The 22,981-nt window shown below is 38.9% G+C and overlaps 1 pseudogene; it reads left to right on the forward strand.

Moving 5' to 3' along the window:
- The window catches only part of LOC132607696 (E3 SUMO-protein ligase SIZ1-like), a 37,511-nt pseudogene that overhangs the window by 13,614 nt on the left and 916 nt on the right, over positions 1–22,981 (forward strand).

The raw sequence follows: 22,981 nt of genomic DNA on the forward strand, positions 1-22,981 counted from the left end.
GGTTCGTTACTAGATCAAAAGAAGCCAAAGGACTTGCAGCAGACGGTCTAAAATGGATGCCAAAGCCTTCACAATTGTTCAAGTATCACAAATTTAAGGCTCAACAACACGACCGGCTGGAGTACAACTATGCAAAGCTCATATTTGAACTAACAACAAGTGTGCACCAAGGCAACAAAGGTAACGCCCACACAATTTGTGAGATTCCAAGAACATGCACATGTGGCAAGTGGCAATCATATCACATGCCATGTTCTCATGCCTTCAAGTGTTTTATCACAATGGGAAAGTGTCACGCCCCGAACCATGACCCGAGCGCGACACTTCACTCGTTGCCTGACTGTCTATGACCGAGCGAACCCATGGCTACTGAATCTGACAGTTGTATTATGGAAGCATTCAAGATATAACACGAATCAAGAGAATGCTCTAACCCAAATATAATAATAAATGCGGAAATAAATGTTGTGAGGCAAAACCAACATAACTGACTAAAGTTTGTGTCTATGAAACCTCTATGATCAAAATAATCAAAGAATAAGTAGGTCAGGACAAGACCCTGACATGCCTCAAATACTAATGAACTAACTAATACTCGAAAAACTGGGAATAGACGGGAAGCCCTGGATGAGAGGGGCTCACCAACTAGTTGATGTACTCAAAGCACTGGAAGCTAAGCGGTTGCTATATCCTCCGGAAAGTCAGACTCTGCACTGTGAAGTGCAGGCCCATGCATAAGGACGTTAGTACATTTGAATTGTACAAGTATGATAAGAAACTGAAGAGATAATAAGGGATATGAACAATAAAGCACAATGAAACTGAATTCTCATATCATGAGCTGATCTGTATAGAAACCATCTATGCAAATATCATGTAACTATGGCCTCAGGCCAAATAAATAATGAGATCTCAAAGTTATGGCCTCAGGCCCATAATAATTATATATGCATATGAATCATAACTATGGCCTTAGGCCCAATCAAACATGAATCAACAGGTGTAAAACTGACTACTGGCTCTGTAACCTGACTGATGACTTAGATTGCATTCTGAGACTTATAGATTGAATTACAAGTCTTTTAGATTAAGCTAGGGTCCATAGCATGCATAACAAGTATGAACATAATTAGAAAACTGAGCTCTAACCCTAGGTTATGAAAATCAAGAACTAGGGTAAAATCATGAACTGGCTAGATTTCTGAGAATTATGATAATTGAGGTATGAGGATGATTAAACAATGTTCCTCATGTAGATAGTATGCTTAACATACCTGGAATTGCTCTCAAACATGAATAATAATCTGGTCTTGGAAAAAGAGTTTCAAGGTTTTGCTCTTTATGCTCTTTAATTGGGTTTTCTTGAAAACCCTATGTTAAGAACATGGTTTCATGATTAGATTAAGAGCATATATGATAGAATTGATTTGGAAGAGTTTGGAATGACTTAAGTTGTTGTTTTGGATTGTTGGGAGAAGAACACTTTATTTCTAGAGCTTGGAATTATGAAAAACGAAATAAAATAACTGAAGGCTGGTATTTATAGGTTCTGGTGCGGGCTGGGAAATACGGGCCAAAATACAGTCCGTAAACTGATTTACGGTCCGTAAACCTGGACCATAATTCAACATGTTTGTTACACCTCGGAAAATTTTCGTGTCGTCATATGATAGATACACTAATGTAGGGTGAGACGAATATGATGTTTCTATAAGTAAGGAAGGTTATTTAACGATCCTAGTTAAGATTGCAAAGATGTTGGAAGTAAGAGGAGAAAGTTCCTTAAGGAGGGCAAAGTATATGTTGTGTTTTGGAAAGTTCTGTAAGGTACCGAGCTAATGTTGACTTAATCATGTCTTAAAGAAGAGTTGTAACTATCCTTAGATTGGTAATGAAGTGTTAAACAAGTGTCAAGAAGGTTCAATAAGGATTGGAGATCGAACGAAACGATGGAAACTATTTCAGGGCAGTGGAGTTATACGACCACTTATACGATCCGTATAAGGGGTTTACGATCCGTATAAGGGGTTCGTATAACCCCCAGCAGGAAGATGATTTTCCTGATGGTGAACCACCGCCACTTATACGGACCGTACAATGTTATACGGACCGTATAAGTGTCCGTATAACACCCGACGGGCTCAGTTATTTTCAAGTCTATAAATGTGATCCCACTTCATTATTTTCATTTTAACACTTCTCCACTTCTCTCCAAGTCTCTAGAACATTCCCTACATTTCATATACAAGAATCCAAAGGAGATCCAAGGCTCATATCATTAATCTAAGGGAATCAAGTGTAAGAAAGCTCTTAGGGGTTGCTAGAGTCAAGAAAACTTTATGGATTGAAGCTCTTAGAGGTTGCTAGAGTCAAGAAAACTTTATGGATTGAAGCTAGGGTTTTTCTTCAAGTGAAGTATTTCCATCCAAGGGTTATTCCTACTCAATCAAAGGTAAGTTTTATGATCATTTCGTGTTATTTGAACTATAGAGAGGTTGAAAGACTAGGGTAGAAGAAGAAAGTAGAAAATGGAGTTTAAATGTAGCTTTTATGATAATTATGAGTAGTAATCTACATGTAGTTATGATTCTTAGCATAAAATGGATATAATCTTGTTATGGAAGGTGATAATGGTGATGAAGGAGAATTATATGTAAATGTGCTAAAATGGGTATGAAGTTGCTTGTATGAGTTGAACATAGGGGTGAATATTAGAGGCTTAGTGTAATGTGATTACTTGAATTGGATATTATGAGCGTATTATGGATGTTATTGTGGTTGTTGAGAGTTGTTTTGTGATATGGTGGAAGTTGACGAAATAGAGGAAATGCTGCCCAATTTTCATTAGACTTTGAATTATTCTAGTTAGAATTTAAAAGTATCATTAAGGCTTAACCTTGGTATGAATCCTTCTAAATGTAGATTCTTCAAGCTTCAACGGTGAACGTTAGATAGTTGAGAAGACAAGGAGATATGTAAGGCTAACCCTTCTTTCAATAAGGTATGGTTCCTTGGCTATATATATATATATGAGTTCCATAATGTCCTCCAAATTATTCTATCTCCAAAGCTACTAAACTCATGATCCTCGATAATTTCATGACTCCATTGCATCCTTTATACGATAGTTGATCCTCCAAGGATAGACGTAACAAAAACGATAATGGCAGTGACGTTGATGGTACTTATGGACCCTTATGTACACGTGTCTAAGTATGTATGACTATCACGTGACACCGTGCTTATATAGTCGGGTATGATACCTATCGCGCGCACACCACTGCATTTGGGTACGGATACCACTGAGCCTTGGTAGGGCCAGGTATGTATGATCACCGAGCCTTGTCATGGCCGAGTATGCGAAACACCGAACCTCCATGGTCGGGTATGGTATGGATACGAATATGAAATACGAACACGAATGTATATGTATGTATGTACACAAGCATGCTTTAGAAATGGAAGGTCCCTATGAAAGACAAGTAAGTAAGTAAGTAATGATGATGATGGCTTTACTATCTCCCGATTCTCCCATCTTATGTTGTTTCTTATGTTGTCTCTTATGCTCCCATTATGATGTTGATTATGCTTTACATACTTAGTACAATATTCGTACTGACGTCCTTTTGTTTGTGGACGCTGCGTCATGCCCGCAGGTGGCCAGGGAGACAGGCTTGATCCATAGCTTTTCTTGTTCAGGGACTACTTAGGGGAGCTCCATTTCATCTGGAGCTACAACTTTTGGGTATTATTATTTTGTGTACATACATGAGCACGGCGGGGTCCTATCCCGCCTATATGATGTTACTTACTCTTCTTAGAGGCTCGTTGACAGTTGTATATGGTTAGATGTCTTGAAAGCCTTGTCGGCTAATATTTTGTATATCATTTTAATGGTCTCATCGGTTTATGTATATTGATGTGGGCATAGTTGTCAATGATGGTATAAATGTGTTGTTGCCCAATGAGTTTAGCTTTATTGATGTATAGCATTCATGAATAAGCTATGTGGTCCACCTAGATGTGAATATGAATGTACGATAAGAGGTACCCGGGTGGGTTAACACTGGGTGCCTATCATGGCCCTCGGGTCGGGTCGTGACAATGTTTCAAACAAAATCACTGGTTTCCATTCCTCCTTAAATACGATCACACTTTACGGGCCGTATTTCAAAATACGGTCCGTTTTTAACAATATGAAATTCCACCAGACAAATTCCAGAATGCACAGTGATTTTGGGTGTCACTTTAATACTTGAAATACGAGCTGTATACTGGTTTACAGTCCGTATTCTGGGGCGCAAATACACATCTGACAGCTGAAGAGAAATTTCCAATTCTCACATTCTTTATCTGGTTTTCTAAGTCTTGGATGATGGTCAAGGCTTAAGTTAAAAGTCTAAGGTGTTACAATATCTCCCCCTTGGGATCATTCGTCCTCAAATGATGGATTTTGGTCAAAAGGGATTGCTGAGACATGGGCACACTAATTGTTATGAGCACATGAAAACTGAACTGAAAGGCGCTGGACTGAATTATCTGTTGAACTGAGTAACTATTAAACTGACTGTCTAACAGGCTGAATACTAATAATGGAAGCTATAGAAGGAAGGATCTGAGAGGGGAAGTACGATACCTTCACCGGTTTCTGTTGATTCTTCAAAAGGATAGGGATATCTGGACTTCATGTCTTCTTCGGCTTCCCATGTAGCCTCTTCAACTTTCTGATTTCTCCACAAGACCTTTACGGAGGCTACCTCTTTAGTTCTCAACTTGCGAACCTAACGATCAAGGATTTTCACTAGGACTTCTTCATAAGTCAAACTATCATTGACTGCTACGTCATCAGTCGGGATAACTAACGAGGGGTCTCCCACACACTTCCTCAACATGGACACATGAAATACTAGTTGTACGGTAGCCAAGTCTTGTGGCAGCTCAAGCTCATAAGCTACTAGACCAACTTTTCGTAGAATTCTGTATTGTTCAATATAGCGGGGACTAAGTTTCCATTTCTTACCAAACCTCATGACACCCTTCATAGGAGAGACTTTAAGAAATACCCAACCATTAACTTCAAGCTTTAAATCTCTCCATCTCACATCTGTGTAAGACTTCTGGCGACTCTGAGCTGTCTTCAAATGCTCTTGAATTAACTTGACCTTTTCCATAGCCTAATAGACCATATCTGGTCCCAACAACTCTGCTTCACCAACTTCAAACTAACCAATCGGTGATCTATACCTCCGCCCATAAAGAGCTTCAAACGGTGCCATCCCAATACTAGCATGGTAACTATTATTGTAAGCAAACTCAATAAGAGGTAGGTGATCATCCCAAATTACCTTTGAAATCAAGGACACATGCCCTCAACATATCCTCAAGGATCTGAATGGTGCGCTCTGCCAGGCCATCTGTCTGAGGGTGAAAAGCTGTACTGAGGTTAACCTTTGAACCCAATAATTTCTGAAAGGATTTCCAAAATTTTGCTGTGAACTGAGCACCACGATCTGAAATAATAGACACTAGAGTCCCATGAAGCTTGACAATTTCGCGAAGATACAACTTGGCATAGTCCTCAGCTGCATTTGTGGTCTTAACCGGTAAGAAGTGCGCTGACTTCATAAGTCTGTCCACGATCACCCAAATTGAATCATGCCTCCTAGCTGAACGAGGTAAACCTGCTAAGAAATCCATATTTATCATCTCCCACTTCCAAACGGGAATATCAATATTCTGAGCCAAGCCACCAGGCCTCTGGTGTTTGGCTTTCTCTTGCTGACAATTTGGATACTTAGCCACAAATTTGCTACATTCTTCTTCATGTCATTCCACCAATAATTGTCCTTAAGATCGTGATACATCTTTGTGGAACCTGGGTGAATGGGATAACTGGAGTGGTGAGCTTCAGACATAATTCTCTCTCTGAGCCCATCTACATCTGGAACACATAATCTGCCTCGATATCTCAAGGTTCCGTCATCTCCCCCTTGTTCGAAAGTCATCCTCTTATGCTTGTGAATCCCCTCTTTCAGTTGCAACAAGTAGGGATCTTTATACTGCTTCTCTTTAACTTCAACGACTAAAGAGAAAAAGGCTCTATTCTGAACAACCACACCGCTATCCCCGGAGTCGAATAGTTGAACCCCAAGACTGGCCAAACGGTGGACTTCCTTGGTCATAATTTTCTTATCTGCATCAACATGAGCTAAACTTCCCATGGAACACCGACTGAGAGCATCGGCTACAACATTCGCCTTCCCTGGATGATAGAGAATATCCACGTCATAGTCCTTAAGCAATTCGAGCCATCTCCTCTGCCTAAGATTTAACTCTCTTTGCTTGAAAATATACTGCAGGATTTTATAATTTGTGAAAATATCAACATGCACTCCATAAAAATAATGACGCCATATCTTAAGTGCAAAAACTACAGCTGCCAACTCTAGGTTATGAGTCGGATAATTCTTCTTGTGAACCTTGAGCTGACGAGATGAATAAGATACAACCTTATCATGCTGAATTAAGACACAACCGAGACCCACGCCCGAAGCATCACAATAAACTTCGAACCCCTCGGTCCCTTCCAGCAAGGTCAAAACCGGAGCTGAAGACAACCTTGTTTTCAACTCCTCGAAACTGCGCTCGCAAGGTGTTACACCCCGCACTTTCAGAGCATGATCATGACACGTACATCACCGTAGTAATGGAATATCAGAGACGTCCCATGAAGTTTTCGAAGGTACAAGCCATGAGAAGTACGCAACAATGAAGTAAAGGATGAATTACGATCTCATAAGTCATAACCGGGAAGGAAAATCTTGAAACACAAGAACATGACCATTATCAAGTATAATAAATGATAAATATCATGTATGGGTAGTTGGGGAAGATTCCAGGACCAATCAAATCAACGAAAATAAGTTTGTCGAAAATTTGGAACAAGTTGGCAGAATTAAGGACAGAATTTTGGGTCAACGTTGGAGGGGTATATCTCCAGATATATGGGGAGTTTTAAGGTGTTTCAAAAGCCTAGAATGAAGTTCGTCGAGTCTAGTTTCCAACTCAATAAACCGCTCGTTGATACAACATCAGAGTAGAGAATTATGGACGTTACAAGTTAGGCCGATAGAGCATAAATGTGCGCTACAGTAACTGCTACAGTGCCACCGACTTTACGCACCTATAAAAGGGTTAAAATACCTCTTTTTGGTCATAATAATCTCCCAAATATTCCATAAAAATCAGCAAGCAAAAGAGAGCATATTTACGTCATAAAAGTGAGGATTTTGAGTAATTTCAATTGACGGAATATTAATCGAGGTCCAGGCAACGTGTAGTCGCGATTATAGTTTTGTCTTGCATGGGAATTGGCTTGGATTCAAAGTAGACATTGAAGATATTTCTGCTCTGGCAAGAATAAGGTATGAATCTCTCCTTACTAATATTAATTTAAGTTTATTTACGGAGATAAAGTTATTAAATAGTCGTATAACAAGTTGGATAGTTGAGAAACTTGGAAAATATCGTGTGGGATGTTTTATGGAGCCTATGGGTATTGATAATGTTGTTGTGATGTTGGTATTGTTGTTGTTTTTGGTCATTGGATTGTGATTTTGGGCTAGGCATATAAACAGGGGAGATGCTGCTCGAATTTTGGCAGATTCTAAATGGATTTAAATTAAGGGTTTAAGACGAGCGTATGATGATGAGCCTAACAATAGTATGAATGGTCGTATATGTAGATTATGAGGCTATGAATGATCTTAAGTGAATTGCAAGACAGGAAGTAAGTTGAAAGTTGAGAAATTATTTTCCAGGTATGTTAAGGCTATTCCTCTTTCTTTTAAAGACATGATTCTTTTCCTACCAACCCATGCATGAATTCCATAAAAATCCTCATTTCCAAGAATGTTAGATTTTCATGACTCTTAAAGTTTTTATGGTGCTAAAGGTGGACAATATTTTTTATGATAACCATGACGATGATTATGAGGGATTTATTTATCAAAGCTCCAAGGCATACGGATTTCATGATATTATGAGATGATTTTATTCATAGAGATTTCCAATTACATGAGCTTTATATTGTTATGAGCTGATTGAGCTTACTTTGGAATTTCTTAATTTCCTTCATTGTTAGTAATCTCACCTTATGACCCTTGTTCCTTCAAGGTGGGATAAACGATAGTGATTGATCCATAATATAATCGGTGGCTACCGAACTTACGTCACTCTGATATAGTTGTGGCTTTTGATTGGGCTCTGACGTATGCTTTATATATATATGTATGTATTTTTTCACACCGCGCCGCGCTATAGTCGGACGGGCATGACACGTAGATGTGCACACCACTGCAGTGGGCATGTTATGATATTGCCGCGGACGCGGGAGCCCGGGCGCAGGCTAATGATGATAACGCCGAGCTTTAATGGCCGAGCATGATACTATATATATATGGCACTGAGCCTTAACGGCCGGGCATGGTACTATATATATGTATAAAAATATTTTTTTAAAAAGACTAAGCATGCATGACACCGCCTTATGAGTCATCCAGATGTACAGGTTATCTCTCATATTCCATGTTGCCTTTCATATCTATATTATGTTGTTATTTGTGCCTTACATACTCAGTATATTATTCGTACTGATGTCCCTTTTTGTGGTTGCTGCGCTCATGCCCGCAGGTAGGCAGGGAGACGGTCAGACCGGTAGGTGTTCTATCAGCAAATTCTTAGGAGCACTGCACTTACTTCGGAGCTGCAGTCTATTTGATATTGTCGTTATGATCATTTTATTCTATGTATAGGCTCGTAGACGTGTGTGTACAGTTAGATGTTTTATAGCTCCACCGGTTCATATTGTTGTATAATATATTGGTGGCCTTTCCGACCTTATTTTGAACTCTTGATACTTTACTATTAGCCTTGCCGGCTTTATGATATATGTTATGATGTGGTGACCTTGTCGGTCTACATGTGAACATATGTGCTGAATGATCGGATATTCCTATGTTGGGAAAGGAAGTTAACGAGTACGGGAAAGTTCCACCCTAGAAGTATATATTTATTCGAGATCAAGATGGGTTTGTATTCATAGTGGAGTGTTCTGGAAACTTCCAGGTAGATATTATTAAGTGGCAAATGGGAAAGAGTGCTTTAAGAGCAAAGGAAATCAAGGAGGACCTTGAGGATAGAAGTACGAGAAAGTATGGTTATAAATTGATTAAAGGAGGTTATGTGATCGGCGACGATAAGAGGAAGCTTAATAAATTAGTAAGGTTGGCCAAAGGTAGACAGTAATGGCATAAGACAGTGGACTTGGAATAGAGATATGATTATAAAGGAAACAGGACGAATATATGAGGAATAGACATACATACGAGCAAGCTATGGTATCGTAAAGGGAATAAGAAATGAACGAAGGAAGAAAGAAAAGGGTGTATTTTACTAAAATTTCATGATGAGAATAAGAATCGGCGGGACATTAGAAGGATTATGATGCATGATTATGATACAAACAATTAGTTAAGAGAAACTATGGGACACTATGAGCCAAATTAAGGAAAGGACGAATTGTGAGAATGAATGAGAGAGAGTCTCGACTTTTACTGGTATGGTATAAATCCAACTCGGAATCGGGAACCAAGAGTAAGAGGAATCTCAAGGGTACTGGCGAAAGGATAGGTATGAAGGAAAATTGCGGCTGAAGGAGCATGGTATAGTCGGGCATTCTATAAGGAGCCTAACGAATTCTGATGTCACCATTGATTCATTAACCTAGGGGACGATTAGGCATGAAAGAAGGAAGTGGTTTGAGTTGAGTCCAATATGTGTGGACATTTGACTGGATACAAGAATCCAGTTAGCAAAAAAAAAAAAAAAGTCAAACCATGCAATAAAAGTAACTCCGGCATTATATGGACTAGAGGAGTTGAAAGATCGCTAGGGTCAGCCAAATGACTACCAAAGACGGTCAATACTCAAATGTTACTGGTATATGAGAATATTCTTAGACGAATTAGAATAGTCCCAAGTACAGAAGAAGGAAATGTACTGGCTTGAAGGAGTCGAAATTCGAGATGAACTAATATCGAAAGGATGTGCTAAAGAAAAGTGGAAGTGGACTAAATCCAAGTATATTATGAGACAGACATAGGAAAGGAGGCATGACAAGATAATGAAGGTTTAGCAAATCAAAGGGAATAAGTTTTGTGAATGCAATACATTGTGTTTCGGGCTATGATTCGCTCGTACCAGAGAAATTTTATTATTACAATTAAATATGCTGCCAATGTACCCCAAAAAGGTAACAGAAGAAGTGAGAAGGTCTACAAGTGACCAAGGATAAGTATCAGGGACATTCGAGATTAGTAAAGAGAAATCGTAGCACTGGAAGAGATGAGAGTTTTAAAAGAGGAATATTTATAGGAATTCAATGATCGTCAAAAGAAAGAAAGACAGTATGCCTATGGATAGCGCGACAGCAGTACTGCCTGAGACTAGAAATACCTCATGCATCGTGAAATCATAAGTCACCGTTTATAATAAATCGTGAAGAGTATATGTCATAGGACCATATAAATAATCGTCCTGATGAAATGGCTAGTAAAATGGTGTGGGGATGACAATAAATATTTGAAGAAGAATGAAAGCTAGTTAAGTCTCAATTGGCCGCTGGTATAGGAGAGCCAAGGACTTAAATAGGGAAGCACACTCGTATTGAAAGGAAGTTGTGATTAAGTAAGATTTTATTTTAGTCTCATGCTTATGAGTCATTTTGTAAATATGTTAACATTTGAGGAAAGGAAATTGGAGGAAAGATTCAACCATGGACTTGAAGATATTTTGAATAGCAGATTAGCTTGAGATATGATTATTAGTATGTTGTAAGTATAATATTGTGATGGGGGATAAAAACGATGATAAGAAAATATTGTATACAAGTGTATAAGGAATGGTGCTGAGGATTGTTGTGTGGGTTGAATTGAGTCCCATTTGAATATAAATCCCTTGGCTATGGTATTTTTGACGCATTGGATGAGTAATCTGAAGTAGAGTAATTAATGAGAATAATACGCCATTAGCAAGGAAATGCTATGACAAACTATCTGGGCGCTACCATAGGTGGAACTATGATGACAATGGAAGGAGTTAAGGAGTCAGACCAAATAATTAACAAGGAGATGAGATGATATGTATGTAAAATCGATTAGTACTAAAAGGGATACTCTAAAGTAGCACTAGAGAAGCGAGCAAGGAAAAGTGCCACAACTGAATAAGAAAGTTGTCCACTAGCAGAGAAATAGAGGGCTACGAAACAAGAGGGACTAAGTCAACGGAAGGTGAAATCATAGAAGTAGACGAAGATAAGATTGCAGGAAAAGAATTCAAAGATATAAATAAAGGAGATGGACATTTAAGGAATTAAGAGATCCGCTTGATTGATAAACCGAAATGATAGATGAGTGCGTCAAACTATGGGAAAGACGTATTAAGTGAGAGTCAAGCAAAGGTTAAAAGTAGAAGGAGAACCCCAAAGGAAATGATCAAAGGATATCACATTTGATTGGAACGAGCAGGCGACAATGAAACCTCGTGGAACAAGCAACATGATGGCTCTTATTGGAAAAGGGATGAATGAAGGTTACAGATAAAGGAAAGAATGAAAAGATTCGAATTCGCTGCATGACTAGGAATCTTGGTTATTCTTCGACAAACTTCTGAATTAACCCCTAATTTATTAGCTGAACTAAGGATCACAAACTTTAAGAGTAAATTAAAGGAAATGAATCATTAAAGAAGTGATTTGAGATGTTTTTGATATAATTACAAGAATTACCGTTAGTTATCCAAGTGCTAGAAGTCCAATTGAAGGAAAGAGAAATTAAGCGAGACACTTCGGTGTTAAACTAGTTGACAGATAAAGTTTTGCAAAGATTAATTCGATTGCTATAGAAAGCAAATGATGCTAAATTGTGACCAGTCTTGAGGTTATCTTTAAGGGAGGAAGAATAAGAATAAGTAAACTCTAAGAAGACAAAGGCCTGGGACATCTATAAAACGTAAGAAAGATACGTGGAGATCGAAGAGAGCAAGAATTTCTGAATAAAAAGAATATGGGATCAAAATTGGATAAAAGTATGTGGTAAGTACTGGATAAAAGAGCATACAAGAATGTAAACAACGGAGGCTGAATAGACAATGAGAATGATAAAGCATAAAGAGTTAGTAGATAGACAGATAATAAGGGAAGGGACGACCTTGAGTACGAGCATAAATTTCGGCTACAAAAGAAGAAGGATAAACTGCGTAATTTGGATAAGTTCAGTTTTAAATGAGCAAGTAAGATTGTAAGTAAGTAAAGTAAATACTGACAAATATAGGTAAGAACATTGACATCTACCTCGGAGCAAACTCTACCTCAACATTCGAGGACAAATGTTTTTGAGGGGGGGGGGGGGGGGAGAATATTATACCCCGTACTTTCAGAGCATGAGCATGCCACGTACATCACTGTAGTAATGGAGTATCGGAGACGTCCCATGATGGTTTGTAAGGTACAAGCCATGGGAAGTACGTAACAATGAAGTAAAGGATGAATTACGACCCCATAAGTCGTAACCGGGAAGGACAATCTTGAAACACAAGAACATGACCATTATCAATTATAATAAATGATAAATATCATGTAGGGGGACTTGGGAATATTCCAGGACCAAGCAAATCAACGAAAATAAGTTTGTCGAAAATTTGGAACAAGTTGGCAGAATTAAAGACAGAATTTTGGGTCAACTTTGGAGGGGTATATCTCCAAGTATATGGGGTGTTTTAAGGTGTTTCAAAAGCCTAGAATGAAGTTCGTCGAGTCTAGTTGCCAACTCAATAAACCGCTCGTTGATACAACATTAGAGTAGAGAATTATGGACGTTACAAGTTAGGCCGATAGAGCATAAATGTGCGCTACAGTAACTGCTACAGTGCAACCGACTTTACGCACCTATAAAAGGGTTAAAATCCCTCTTTTTTGTCATAATAATCTCCCAAATATTCCAGAAAAATCAGCAAGCAAAAGAGAGTATATTTACCTCATAAAAGTGAGGATTTTCCGTAATTTCAAGTGACGGAATATTAATTGAGGTCCAGGCAGCGTGTAGTCACAATTATAATTTTGTGTTGTGTGGGAATTGGATTGGATTCAAAGTAGATATTGAAGATATTTCTGCTCTATTAAGAATAAGGTATGAATCTCTCCTTACTAATAGTAATTTAAGTTTATTTATGGAGATAAAGTTATTAAGTAGTCGTATAACAAGTTGGATAGTTGAGAAACTTGGAAAACATTGTGTGGGATGTTTTATGGAGCCTATGGGTGTTTATAATGTTGTTGTGATGTTGGTATTATTGTTGTTGTTGTTGGTCATTGGATTGTTATTTCGGACTAGGCATATAAACAGGGGAGATGCTGCCCGAATTTTGGCAGATTCTAAATGGATTTAAATTAAGGGTTTATGACGAGCGTATGACAATGAGCCTAACAATAGTATGAATGGTTGTATATGTAGATTACGAGGCTACGAATGTCTATTTGATATTGTCCTTATGATCATTTGTATTCTATGTAGAGGCTCGTAGACGTGTGTGTATAGTTAGATGTTTTATAACTCCAACGGTTCATATTGTTGTATAATATATTGGTGGCCTTGCCGGCCTTATTTTGAGCTGTTGATACTTTACTGTTAGCCTTGTCGGCTTTATGATATACGTTATGATGTGGCGACCTTGTCGGTCCGCATATGAACATATGTGCTGAATGATCGGATATTCCTATGTTGGGCGTTTTCTGCGTGCAGGTGATCTTCGAGTTATGGTTTATAATGTTCAAAGTAACGGATAAGTCAAGTGGTTCCTGGCCTACGGGTCGGAGTTCGTCATTCTCCTGGTAGGGATGTGACACAAGGATCTGACCACTGAAACTTAGACTTCTTCTGAGTCAATCTAGTCAATGGAGCTGAGATGGAGGAAAATCCCTCTACGAAACGCCTGTAGTAACCAGCCAGACCCAAGAAACTATGAATATCTGAAATAGAGATAGGTCTGGGACAACTCTTGATAGCCTCAATCTTAGTGTTATCAACTCGAATACCCTCTCCGGAAATAACATGGCCTAAGAATGCCACGTACTTGAGCCAAAATTCACACTTGGAAAATTTTGCGAATAGCTCACTGTCCTTAAGTGTCTGCAACACTACTCTGAGGTGCTGAGCATGATCTGACTCGCTGCGGGAGTATATTAAAATGTCATCGATGAAGACAATCACGAAGAGATCAAGATACAACTTAAACACCCTATTCATAAGATCCATGAAGGCTGCTGGCGCATTCGTCAACTCGAAAGACATGACACAAAACTCATAGTGCCTATATCTGGTCCTGAAAGCTGTCTTAGGAATATCTTTTTCCTCGACCTTAAGCTGATGGTAACCAGATCTGAGGTCTATCTTAGAATAAAACTGGGCACCCTAAAGTTGGTCAAATAAGTCATCTATTCTAGGAAGGGATATCTGTTCTTGATAGTGACTTTGTTAAGTTGGAGATAGTCTATACACATACGGAAGAAACCATCTTGCTTTCGCACGAATAGAACTGGTGAGCCCCATTGAGAAACACTGGGGTGGATGAATCCCTTATCTAGGAGGTTATTTAACAGAGCTTTACGTTCTTTGAGTTCTGCTGGAGCCATTCTATATGGCGGAATAGAGACAAGCTTAGGTCCAGGGAGTATATCAATTTCGAACTCTATTTCCCTATCAGGAGGGATTCTTGGAAGATCTTCTGGAAAGACGTCCGAAAACTCACAGACTACTGGAACTGACTGAAGAGTCAGGGTTTGGGTATCTGCATCCCTAACCCCGACTAGATAATAGATATAGCCCTTGGAAATTATTTGTCGGGCCATCAGATAAGAGATGAACTGACCTCTGGGTGCTACTGAATTACTGGACCAAACTAAGGCTGGCTCATTTGGGAATTCAAATTTGATTGTTTTGGTCCGACAACAAACTGACGCATAACAAGAATATAGCCAATCCATCCCTATGATCATATCAAAGTCTACCATTTCTAACTCGTGAAGGTCTGCTATCATCAACTTATGGTACACTCGCACCGGACAACACCTATACACATATTTGGCTAGAATTGCCTCACCAATAGGGTTAGACACTTCAAAAGGTTTGGAAAATGGTTCTGGTTTGACTCCAAACTTTTTAGCAATAACAGGGGTTACATAAGAAAGGGTGGATCCTGGGTCCATGAGTGCAAAAACATCGTAATTGAAAATGGTGATTGTACCTGTGACAACATCAGTACGACCCTCAGCATCCTATCGAGCACCTAAAGCATACAAGCGGTTTGGACCACCACTTGCATTCCCTGATCTCGCTGGGGCTCTACCTGATTGAGCCTGAGTGTTCTTGTTTGCAACCGAATTGGTGGACTGAGTTATGGTCCCACCTGTACCCTTCTTAGCAAATGGACAATCTCTCAAAAAGTGACCTGACTGGCCACATCAAAAGCAACCATCCATGCCCGAACGGCATGTCCCTGAATGTCTCTTCCCACAAGTATTACAAACCGGGTGGAAGCCATGACTGTTCGAATTTCCTTTAGATTAGGAGCCTGACTGTAACACCTCGCACTCTCATACTAAACCATGTCGGTAACATCCCGTAAATCTGAGTTAGATGTGAATGTATGAAACTAGTATAAAGATGATATTTTAGCTATGTGAATCCATTCAGGTGATAAACAATCATTTTGAAGTCAAACCAAAAAGTGAAGTTCTTAAGGCCTTCTAAATTCGTTTAAGTCTGAGACATTCTGTACTTATGGCCGGTTTTCGGATAGTGAATTTAGGAATTTGAGAAAACCTAAAACATAAAATTTGTATCCCTTTGTGATAGCTTTGCAACGGTATCTTGTGGAGCTCAAACAGAGCTCTATACTAAGAGTTATGTCTATTTTACTAACGCTGGTTAGAGCAGAATTTTCAGATTTTAGGTTACGTTTTTTAGCCTTTTCCTACTCGAATTGGGACTCCCTATTTTATTATTTTATGAAACAAAAACTTCCATAACACTATTATAAACCCTAAGAGACTATTCATTTTCTCTCTACTTCTATCCCTAAAGAACCTAGACACTTCAATCTTTCAAGAAAGTCATTCTTGCAATCAAGAAAAATCAAGAAACCTTCAAGAATTTGGTTTGGCAATCTAGTTTCCTCCAAGGTAAATATTTTAACCAAGAACATTTGTATTCTACAAGATTTATTATTTATAAATACTAGAATAAATCCATCCATCCCGTTACCCTATAAAAATCAAGAGTTGTAAAAAAGTTGGAGAAAACTCTAGTATTTTTCTGATTGAATTTCATTCCAACCAGCCATATTAATTTAGTGTTTACCGATAATCTAACCGTTGGATCGAGCCCAAATTTTAACTGAGCGTTCGTAACACGTAAGTATAAAATATGAACGGTGGAGATTGGATTTAGAGGTCCGCAGAAGTACCATTTGAGCCACGAACAGTAGCTACGAAAATCTGTGAAAACTCTTCTCAAGGTTTCAAATTCAAAGCTTTTGGAATTCTTCTTCAAAGATTCAGACTTTTCTTCATGTTTTGGAGTGATTAAGGTATGTAGAGTTGCTATCTACGTGTGGGAATATCATTATTCTTCCCCACGCCTCTTAATCCATAAAGTATGAATCTTTACGAAAACTAGGGTTTCTACACCATGCTCATAACAACCCTAGGCCCATGTCCATGAATATATTATGTATGAATTGCTATTATTCAATCATTGTGTTCTTAATAACTCCATATGATTATTGAGAATTTGTCCGTAATCCATGAACACCCATATCTCGTATTCCATGGGTTCTTGCATACATGTTTTTAAATAAAAATGCTTATTTCATGAATACCCTACATGTCTACAAGTTTTCATGGAGTTGTATTATATAATTATCTTCATGCCATGATTCAAGATACATACATGCTAAATACAAGTTATTTCATGACACCATGTTTACAAGTTATTTCGTGAAATTATGATTACAAGCTATTTACAAGTTATGTCACGAAAGTCACGGGCTTCTTAGCCAATTATATCATGTTCATGTTTTTGGGAGTTGCACAAGTTACCGAGAAGGCTCAGATAGCCTGAAACTTCGTAGCCACCGTAGGACAAGGATCGCTCCGCCCAGTTAGGACGATTCCTTAATTTACACTGAATGGATCCATCAGGCACGTTACCACCTTATACCCTGGCAAGGTATAGGGGCTCTGCTGGTCCGGTGAGGTACCAGACTCCATGTACCCACATGGTGATATTATATTGTCGGTTTATGAAATGCTCTCCCTACTTACCATGTTTTACTCATGATATATATATATATATATATATATATATATATGTACCTATGCTCATGCTCATGTTCATGTCTAGGTTTTCAGTTTCAGTTCTTATCATGTTATTCTATGTCCCATGTTATTTCTTTCAGTTGCTTTATATACCAGTACATTCAATGTGCTGACGTCCCCTTTTATTGCCCGGGGGCCTGTATTTCACGATGCAGGTATGGATTTACAAGACGACGCCTCTGCTCATTCGGGGTTTAGGCATTGTCTTTCTTTATTTAGGTTTACATCTAAAGGTATGCTAGGGGCCTTGTCCTAGCAAGTATGTTACGTGTTTCAGACTCATGTTAGAGGTTTCATAAACAAGGCAAGTGTCATGCTAGACTTCCAGAGTTGGTTAGCCGGTTTGTCTCATTTATGATATTGTCCGCATTCATGACTTTACCAAGTACTTATGTTTAATATTATGACTTACTATGTTTTACAAAAGCTCATTATGCACTTCACGTTATAATTCCTCTCATGTATGCCTCATGATGATTCGGCAAGCCATGTGGTTCGCTCGGTCACATGCAGTCAGGCACCGAGTGTCGTGTTACGCCCAGGCCATGGTTCAGGGCGTGACACTGATGCTCGAAAGCTTCCTCTCTTCTCCTCTCTAAACTTAGGAACTGGAGCACTGGTTGATGAAGGAACGGGTCCAGATGACCTGTTGTTGAAGAATGTTCTGTTCTTTCCACTATTCCCGCTGAACTGCCCGGTTGACTTAACCCTCTTGTTAAACTCTTTGTCTTTCTCTTTCTGCATAACTTCCTCCTCCTTGAGCCTCATTTCATTTCCTTGCACAAATGCCAATACCTTGGAGATAATCATACCTCCATTTTGGGCTGCAATATTCGCCCCATCATATAAGTGAGAATCAAGACTAGTGACAAACCTCCTTACTTTAGCCCTCATGTTAGGAACAAGCTCAGTAGAATATTTTTTCAGACTCATAAACTCCAAATAGTAATCCTGAACAGTCCTCCCATTCTGTTTGAGCTTGAAGATCTGCTCAGCTCTGGCTTCTCGTACCTCAACAGGCATAAAATGGTCTAGGAAAGCCTCTACGAACTCATCCCATGTGGCATCAGAAGCATTATTACCTCGGGATAATTCCCAGGTCTCGTACCAGGCATTTCCTACTCCTTGCAGCCAGTGAGCTCCAAATGTAGCTACTTCTGTCTCCGTCACAGTCATCATTCTATAAATCTTCTGAAGACCATCAATGAAATCTTGAGAGTCCTTTTCCTTCTTTGTCCCCGAGAAGACTGGGGCTTCATTCTCAGGAACTCTTTAGCCCTAGAGGATTCTCCATGATTTCCAGAATTAGACCCCGCTTCCTGACGCTAGGCCTGAGCAGCCACTAACTGTGTGAGCATTGCAAAAACACTCCCAACATCCACATTAGTTGTTCCGGTCTGAGGAGCCGGAATCTTTGTCAGAGCTGGAGCAGTAGGAGTAGTCTCTGGTGTAGGCATCTGATCGGAATTGGCTCGGATAGGCTCACGACGAGCAGCGTTAGAAGCTGCCCTTAATCTGTTGGTAGTCTTTCTCTTTGGAGCCATAATCGTCTGAAATTACGTAAACGCAAGAATTAGGATGACATCCTGAAGTTATAGCTCTAGTTGCATGATCTAGAATCCGAAGAAGTGATACTTCCTTAATATGTCCTGGTGGTCTGCTGTTTATATGCATGCGGCCGTCATACATATAAAGGAGACCCCACTGGACACGGTTTCATAGACTCCCTACGACACTGAACCAACCTAGCTGCTCTGATACTACGCTTTGTCACGCCCCGAACCATGGCCTGGGCGCGACACGACACTCGATGCCTGACTGTCTATGACCGAGCGAACCCATGGCTACTGAATCTAACAGTTATATCATGGAAGCATGCAAGATATAATACGAATCAAGAGAATGCACTAACCCAAAGATAATAAAGAATGCGAAAATAAATGTTGTGAGGCAAAACCAACATAACTGACTAAAGTTTGTGTCTATGAAACCTCTATGATCAAAATACTCAAAGAATAAGTAGGTCAGGACAAGACCTTGACATGCCTCAAATACTAATGAACTAATTAATACTCGAAAAACTGGGAATAGACGGGAAGCCCTGGATGAGAGGGGCTCACCAACTAGTTGATGTATTCAAAGCGCTGGAAGCTAAGCGGTTGTTGTATCCTCCTGAAAGTCAGACTCTGCACCGTGAAGTGCAGGCCCATGCATAAGGACGTTAGTACATTTGAATTGTACAAGTATGATAAGCAACTGAAGAGATAATAAGGGATATGAACAATCAAGCATAATGAAACTGAATTCTCATATCATGAGCTGATCTGTATAGAAACCAACTATGAAAATATCATGTAACTATGGCCTCAGGCCAAATAAATAATGAGATCTCAAAGTTATAGCCTCAGGCCCATAATAATTATATATGCATATGAATCATAATTATGGCCTTAGGCCCAATCGAACATGTAGCAACAGGTGTAAAACTGACTACTGGCTCTGTAACTTGACTGATGACTTAGACTGCATTCTGAGACTCATAGATTGAATTACAAGTCTTTTAGATTAAGCTAGGGTCCATAGCATGCATAATAAGTATAAACACAATAAAAAAATCTGAGCTCTAACCCTAGGTTATGAAAATCAAGAACTAGGGCAAAATCATGAACTGGCTGGATTTCTAAGAATTATTATAATTGAGGTATGAGGATGATTAAACAATGTTCCTCATGTAGATAGTATGCTTAACTTACCTGGAATTGCTCTCAAACTTGAATAATAATCTGGTCTTGGAAAAAGAGTTCCAAGGTTTTGCTCTTTATGCTCTTTAATTGGGTTTTCTTGAAAACCCTATGTTAAGAACATGGTTTCATGATTAGATTAAGAGCATATATGATAGAATTGATTTGGAAGAGTTTGGAATGACTTACCTTGTTGTTTTGGATTGTTGGGAGAAGAACACTTCATTTCTAGGGCTTGGAATTATGAAAAACGAAATAAAATAACTAAAGGCTGGCATTTATAGGTTCTGGTGCGGGCTGGGAAATACGGTCCGTAAACTGATTTTATGGTCCGTAAACTTGGACCGTAATTCAACATGTTTCAAATAGAATCACTGGATTTTGTTTCCTCCTTAAATACGATCACACTTTGTGGGCCGTATTCAAAATACGGTCCGTTTTTAACAATATGAAATTCCACCAGATAAATTCCAGAATGCACAGTGATTTTGGGTGTCACTTTACGACTTGAAATACGGGTCGTATACTTGTTTATGGTCCATATTCTGGGGCGTAAATCCACATCTGATAGCTGAAGAGAAATTTCCAATTCTCACATTTTTATCTAGTTTCCTAAGTCTGGGATCATGGTCAAGGCTTAAGTTAAAAGTCTGAGGTGCTACAGAAAGAACACCTCCACGCACGTGGCTAAGGAATATACACTTGAAAATTATGCAAAGAACGTATGATGAAATGTTCTACCCACTTGGTAGTGAGAGTTATTGGCCACCGGAGTCATTTTCCATGGTTGCAAATTAAAAAAGAATGCATACTCCCGTATTCCTAATGAAATGGATGTTCCACCAAAGAGATACACTCGAAAATGCTCATTTTGCAATTATGATGGTCATGATAAGCGTAAGTGTCCCTTATGGCATGGTGGTCAAAACACATCTCATGGTGGAAGTACCTCTCGTGGCGGAGGAAACTTTCGTGGTGGTGGCAGATCTCGCGGTGATGGCTCAAGGGCATGAATTGATGAATGTGTTTTAAGTTTTTTCTTTCTTTGATTGTATTTTAACAAGTTTGGGTTTGTTATTGATGAACAAGTTTAAATATTTTTATATTGTTATGAATGATGCAATTTAATTATTTTGAGATTCATATGAATGATGCAATTTTGACTAAAAAAATAACATGCTTAAATCTAAACCCTAAAACATAAATTACTTAAAGCTAGTAATGACAACAAGTCTTCAAACAAAAATGAACTTTGAGCACTTTTCAACCACTAAAATGATAATCCAATGTTTTGCTTATCCTTGATGTATTGAGCCTATCTTATTAATCGCACAAAAATAAGTAAGGTTCTATATAAAATATCCAAGTTTCGGAGTCTTGAAGCATGATTAATCTATGGCTAAAGTACGTAAAAATGTGTGAAAATGTAAAAGGAGGAGGAGTTTAACCAAAATAAAAAAAAAGGAAGAGCTCCATTAACGTAGTATTTTACTGTGCTAAAGGACTTAACCGCGCCGTTTCGGTTAAGTCCTTTAACTCAATAAAATACTACGTTAAAGGTACTTTTGTCACACTTTTTTTGGGGGTATTTTGGTTCAACCCCTGTTTTAATGTGTCATTTTGGTTCCAAACTCAAGCCCCGGTGCACTAAAAGCTGGGTTGAAGAAGAACAAAATGGTTTGTGGGAAATCAGCAAACCTGAAGCTATGCAGACATTTCCATATGGAGATAGTGTTAGAGAGAACTTTGAAAATCATATTGAAGATATCATTCCCATGAGCAACAGTACTACTGGGAGTGGCAAGAAAGGTGAAGATCCAGTGTTAATCAGGATGGTGATGTTAACTTTGACTTCCCTGACAATGGGTTTGAGCCTGAAACCGTTTCTCCAAATTTTGTGCCAGCATATAGTTGTAATGACCGTAATCCCCCAGCACCAGTTGGAGATGTTGAAGTTATTGTCCTAAGTGATTCTGACGAAGAAAATGAGCCACTTATCTTTTCTGCATCTATTTACAATAACAACTATACTGATGCACCTAAAGTCTTTTTTCTCAGTAGGCCTAAAGGAATTTCAGATTCTTGCCAGGATGACCATTCACTTGTTAATGATGGGAATTCAAGTCTGGGGTTGTTCAATGCAAATGATTATGAACTTGGGATGAATATGTGGTCTTTGCCTACTGTTAACCAGGAGGCCCCGAGTTTATTTGGTTCAGATACTGATGTCTCAAGTTCTTTAGTAGTAGATTTTAATGGCTACTTGTTGGCTATAGACACTGGCATTTGATCTTGTTCTCTTCGTCCAGAATCTTCTGTTGATCGTCTGAATGCTGAAATGAATGATAGTTTAGTTAATAATCCCCTATTTGGCTGTAAGGATCCCTTACCACTTCAGATATTTCTTCCTATTATAGAACCATTGGCTGCATCAGTTGAGGCGGATATGGGGCATCAGCCAGGTGTGTCAACTGACATTCATACTGAGGATTGGACTTCACTTAGGCTTGGCGCAGGTGGGGATTTTGAAGTTGCAAATGGGTTGAGCTCAGGGAAGCTGTCGCAAACCAAAGACTCTTCGTTGGACTCATTGGGTGACAATGGTATTTCCGTATTTATAGAAGAAATGTCAACATTCATATTATATATGCATTTACACTGTGGGCTAGTACTTTTGATTGCAACAAATATTATTAGGAGTAAATACAACATATATTTTTTTTAGGCATAATACATAAACAGGCCCTTA

This window comes from Lycium barbarum, chromosome 8 (assembly GCF_019175385.1).
Source record: "Lycium barbarum isolate Lr01 chromosome 8, ASM1917538v2, whole genome shotgun sequence".
Classification (NCBI taxonomy): Eukaryota; Viridiplantae; Streptophyta; class Magnoliopsida; order Solanales; family Solanaceae; genus Lycium; species Lycium barbarum.